At 43.5% G+C, this 5,755-nt stretch overlaps 1 non-coding gene across 1 annotated transcript; it reads right to left on the reverse strand.

Moving 5' to 3' along the window:
• Nucleotides 1–3,336: 3,336 nt before the first annotated feature.
• Nucleotides 3,337–3,443, reverse strand: LOC120250958. The gene has a single exon (XR_005533286.1). It is a non-coding gene; the product is annotated as a small nucleolar RNA R71 (small nucleolar RNA).
• Between the last annotated feature and the right edge of the window lie 2,312 nt (nucleotides 3,444–5,755).

Raw genomic sequence — 5,755 nt, forward strand, 5'->3', positions numbered from 1 at the left:
GTCCAATTTAAGAGGCTATCGAAGCTTAGGTTTGGATAGTCAGGGTTTCTAGATTTGAGTGCATTGAGAGAGGTACAGCGAGGCAACGAACTAGCCGCTGAGGTCGAGGAGCTGTTGGTCGTAGGAACCTGGAGGAGTTTATAATCAATTCGAGAGCCAGTTATCCCCGCATTGACGCTCGAGGCTCTAGCATCTTTTTAGTTCGACTGGTCATATTCCAGATTCGATAGTGTTGAGACCGTGCAATTCTAAGCATTTGGACATTATTATAGTATGACTGTTATACAATTTTCTATCTGCATGGGATTGTATGACGAGGATTTTACTAACACGGAGGAGTATGGGTACTTACCGACTGATTATCCTGGCAGCTTAACTCCTTAGAGAGCGTATGGGATGTTATGTGGACAGGGTCAATATGAGCCAGGAATGTCTAAGGCCACGTGCCTATCCCGGTCGAGCTATAGATACATATATGCAATGCTCAGTAGATCATTGAGTGGCCAAGGTGAGAGAACATGTGTTTTGATACGGTAGGATTTGCTTTGCTTATTTTTGATAGTCCAGCGTGAGCCGATTCATCTAGGGCATATCATGGCTAATTATCTTCATCATTAGGGCCAATATACCAGAGTCATTGTTCTATTCTTAGGTCCGTACATCACTAGGCTTATCATGCTGTTGGGATTATTAGACGCTATTATGGGGGCCGAGATGGCCATTGTACTCACTCCACTTGGCATAGACACTATCAGATTGATGGGGATGGTCCGGAGATGCAGACCAGGACTGTATATGATGATCATACCCCATTCTTAGATAGCCGGTGGAAGAGAGGATGCAGCTGAGGGGTCTCATCAAGTTCCCTAGCCTCAGCCGGAGCATACGGAGGCCGAGGTACCACCTACAGCGCATGTTCCCTACATCTGGAGCCTATGATCTTTTTGAGAGGCTTGAGAGCGCTGTGGGTGTGTTATAGACCGAGATCACCGAGGTTCGCGCGACATAAGCCGCGCAGCACACAGAGGTGATGGCACAAGGGCACAAGTCGGAATGCTTGAATGTGACTGCCTTTGTATTCAAGTTAGTCACATTCAAGCATTCCAACTTGTGCATATAGAACAAGACCTCCACCAACATATCCGTTATTGAAAAAGTAAAGCAATCCATGACATAAACGTGTGCCCATTTGTGTTACCTCGATGAAAACATGGATTCAGGAGTATTTCTGGCCGATACTGTACTAGGGTACTGTCGTAAGAATATTGTACTAGCACTGTTCATAGCTAGCCGAGAAAACCGGAAAACAGAGAATCCATACCACCGTGTGGAAATTCCACACGCCCGTGTGAAAAATCCACAGGGGCGCTCACATGGGCCTGTGGATTCCCGATTCCAGCCCTTTAAAAGCCGATTTCAGCCCTGATTTCAGTATTCTTTTCTCCATCTTTTCCCCAACTTGAGAGAAGGCTGAGGCTAGGGTTTTGAGAGGTATTGGCTAGGGCTTTGGAGAGGTTCTACGGCTCTGATATCACGCGCCGTTTGGAAGAAGGTTAATGTGAGAGCTTTCGTCGGCGCCGATCCGACGAGGTGTATTATAGGCCAGACAAAGGGACTCTTGCGACGAGTAGAGGACTCTCCACAAGACCATCGCCACGACTAATGAGGGGGTTTTCTATGGATGCTTTGTTTTTACATTCGATTTCATTAATTTTATGTAGCTCCATGGAGAGCTAAACCCCTAGTCGGTACTTTGGTATTTGTGAACCCTAGGATGTATTCATTTCATTGAATCTCTTTATTATGTTTTCAATTAATTGATGTTTATTGTGAGTTCGAATCTTGTATGCTTGATTGTATGAATACTCCTCTAGAGTGACACTAGGGTTGAGAGTTCTTCTTGGTAACTCTTTTGAGTGAGTGACACATCATGAGAGTTAGACAAAGCTAGATGGGTGAGGGTTGAGAGGGTGAGTCGAGAGGTAGTGGAGCGTCCCCTTTCCCCTCCTGCGTGATCTATCCTACCTCCACATTCCAAGAGTTCGTTGCAGCCATAGTAGAGTGAATGGACTAAGGGATGACCTTCCGCTGGGGCTTAGTTGTGAGTGCAACGAAGTGTAACGTTGAAGTGATTTTAGCATCTAGGGCTTAATTGTGGCTGAGGATCTTTCACCTGGACCAAAGGATTAGATCTATACATAGGAATAGGGTTTATCATTTGGAATCCCTAGAGCTCATTGCAATTTTATATGAGTGCGAGGTGTTGAGATTGTTTGATTTCTCCTCCGGGACATGTATAAAGTTAGGCATGGTTGATCTAAGATTTGGGACTATGCAATTAAGGATTTCCATGACTCACTGTTGCATTAATTAGGAAGCATAATAGAGGTTCCTTGCACTTGAAATGATTGTCCTAGGCGGAATAATATCCGGGTACCCCATCTTTATCGATTGACTTACCTTCTCCTTTGCTTGTGCTCTCTTTCTTGTTGTTTGTACTCTTGAGAATTGAATCTTGTCACACATATCACTATTCATCTTCCACATTAGTTAAGAAACAATTTAAGTGTCTTTATTCCCTACTCTCTGTGGATATGATACCCACTCATCTAGGATTATTACCTCGACACCCGTGCACTTGTGGTGTACATGCATATTCGGTCGTGTCAAGTTTTTGGTGCCATTGCTGGGGAGTAACCGTTTAGAGATACTTTGTACTTTGTTTTCTTAGCGATTCATTTATTCATTCCATTTCATATCATCTTTTTTATCATCATTCTTATTTTGTTTCATTTCTTTTGGTGTGTCCCAGGTTATTTCCCGAGGGAACACCTCCATAATGATTGAAGGAGATCCCGAGCTCGAACATACACTTAGAAGAAAAGAGAAAGAACCTATGCAAGAACAGTCTAATCTAGCTGATTTTGAGGTAGAAGAATCTGAAAACATGGCAGAACAGAATGAGCAGCGACGAACATTATCCAATTATGCCACACCTTCAGTATTAGGGACACAATCGAGCATTGTGCATCCTCCGATTACAGCTCAGAACTTCGAGCTGAAGCTGGCATCCATCCATATGTTGCAGCAATCCGCGCAGTTGAAATGTTTGGCCGGTGAGGATCTAAATTGTCATATAGAGAACTTTCTCAAGGAGTGTGATATGCGGAAGATAAATGAGGTAACAGATGATGCCATCAAGCTGAGGGCCTTCCATTTTTCTTGAAAGGGAGAGCGAAGCAGTGGGTACACTCATTACCTAGAGCATCAATTACCACATGGGAGGAGATGGTAGAAGCTTTTCTTGGCCGTTATTTCCCTCCCGGAAAATATGCAAAGCTTACGAATGAGATCTCATGCTTTGTAAATTTGGAATTGGAGTCTCTATTTGAGATGTGGGAAAGGTTCAAGGAGTTCCTAAGAAAGTGCCCATAACACATATTCCCGGAGTGGATGATTGTTCAGACCTTTTACAACGGACTGAATTCGAGTACAAGGCAACTCTTGGATGCGGCAGCATGAGGTACTTTAGGTAGCAACACCCCCGATGAGGTCTGTCAATTAATTGAAGAAATGAGGTTAAACAGCTACCAATGGAATGCCAGGGAGAAGAAAAAGGTGGCCGGTCTCCATGAGATAGATGTAGTGACTTCGTTGGCTGTTCAAGTGGAATCATTGAGTAAGAAGTTAGATCTTCTAACTCGAGTCGAATAGCTGACCGTGATTACTTGCACCGGGTGTAGTGGATAACATATTCTCTCCGATTTCCCGATATCTATTGGTGATGTATCTTTGGTTGAGAACGTCGATTTTATAGGTAATAGCATGAGGACTCAAAGGAACCCATACAACAACACCTACAATATGGGTTGAAAGAATCATCCCAATTTCTTGTGGAGCAACCAAGGTCCTCAAAAAGCCATGGGGCCACCGGGTTTCCAACAACAAGGCCCAAATGTGGAAAATAGAGTTTCAAGTTTGGAAACCCGAATGACCGATTTGGAGAAAGCCTTAATTAGGTTTGTGTAATCGTCAAACACAAGGTTTGAATCAGTTGAGGCTACACTTTGCAACCATACCGCCTCTTTACATAATCTTGAAAATCATGTGGGGCAGATTGCGAAGTCCTTATCGGAAAAGCCACATGGAAGTTTGGCGAGCAATACCGAGACCAACCCTAGAGAGCATGTGAAGGCGATCACTTTGAGAAGTGGTCGTGAGGTCGACGGTAGGCTTCCAAGTGAGAAGCGAAATGAACATGCACCCTAGGTTATAGACGTTTAAGAGGGAACAAGCAAAGAGAAGAAGGTGGCACCTCCACCTTCCAAGCCAAGGATCCCTTATCCTTTTAAATTGAAAAATGACCAAGGGGATGAATAGTACAAGAAGTTCCTGAGTTTGTTCAAGCAACTCCACATCAATATTCCTTTTGTTGAGGCATTGGCCCAAATGCCTAAGTATGCCAAATTCTTGAAGGACTTGTTGACGAACAAGAGGAAGTTGGAGGAGAGTGCTTCAGTGATCTTAGATGCATCTTGCTCGGCGGTCTTGCAAAAGAACATACCGAACAAGAAGAAAGACCCGGGAAGCTTCATCATTCCATGTAATATCGGCAATCTAGGTGAAGAAATGGCATTGGCGCATTCAGGAGCTAGCATCAATGTCATGCCATACACCTTCTTTCAAAAGCTAGGCTTGGGTGAGCCTAGACCTAATCGGATGACTTTGCAAATAGCATACCGAACGGTGAGATATCCGAGAGGCATTATCGAGGACGTGCTTGTCAAGGTGGACAAATACATTTTTCCTGTTGACTTCGTAGTGCTAGACATCATGAGGATGCGGATGTACCCTTGATACTTGGGAGGCCATTTTTGCGGACTTCCAAGGTATTGATTGACATGGACGGCAGAGAGCTAACTTTGAGAGTTGGAGATGATAAGCTCACATACCACCTTGTTGAAGCTATGCGGCATTCTCTTGATTTTGATGATACTTTGTATTTTCTAGACGCTACTGATGAGATTGTTGATGAATACATGCAGGAGATGTTCAATCCAAATCAATACGAAGGCTTGTTCGAGCAAGAGGAGGACATTGAAGAAGTAATGATGCTTGGTTTAACGAAAGAAGTATCATCTACCGCGGGGATCTTGAAGAAGGTGCTCTAGAAATTGAAGAGGGCTAGGAGACGCCACCGGAAACACTCCAAGGCTATTGGAGACGTGCGTGAATGGAACAATTTGAGTGAACCATTTTAAGGCGGTCTCAAGCCTGACAATTCAACCTCTACCCTCAGGAGATTTTGCTCATCATGTTTCTAAGCCAAGGGTAAGAGGGAAACTTTCATCTATGAGCCTCCGTGAGGTAAGACAAGGTACGTCAAGCTAAGTGACGTTAAACAAGCGCTTCATGGGAGGCAACCCAAGGGTTTACTGTTTTCTTAGTATTAGTTTAGTGTTTGCATGAATAAAGGGTTGAGTGTTGGTGTCTTGATTTTTATATACTTATGCTGTGATTTTATTGTCGGTTTTCAAATTCATTGATAAGTGCTTGTGCGATATGAATGCGAAGCGTTCATTCCTTATGTTGAGCATTACTTTTCTCAGGTTTTTACATTAATATGTGTGTTTTTTATGTTACTTTTTATGCGAGTACGGTTGTGAGGCCGAGTATGAAGGAAATAGGCCAATGTGGATCATAATGCACCTATTTTTGGAGGAGATCTTGCTAAGGTTCAAACGCGAAGACATAG

This window comes from Dioscorea cayenensis, chromosome 19 (assembly GCF_009730915.1).
Source record: "Dioscorea cayenensis subsp. rotundata cultivar TDr96_F1 chromosome 19, TDr96_F1_v2_PseudoChromosome.rev07_lg8_w22 25.fasta, whole genome shotgun sequence".
Taxonomy (NCBI): Eukaryota; Viridiplantae; Streptophyta; class Magnoliopsida; order Dioscoreales; family Dioscoreaceae; genus Dioscorea; species Dioscorea cayenensis.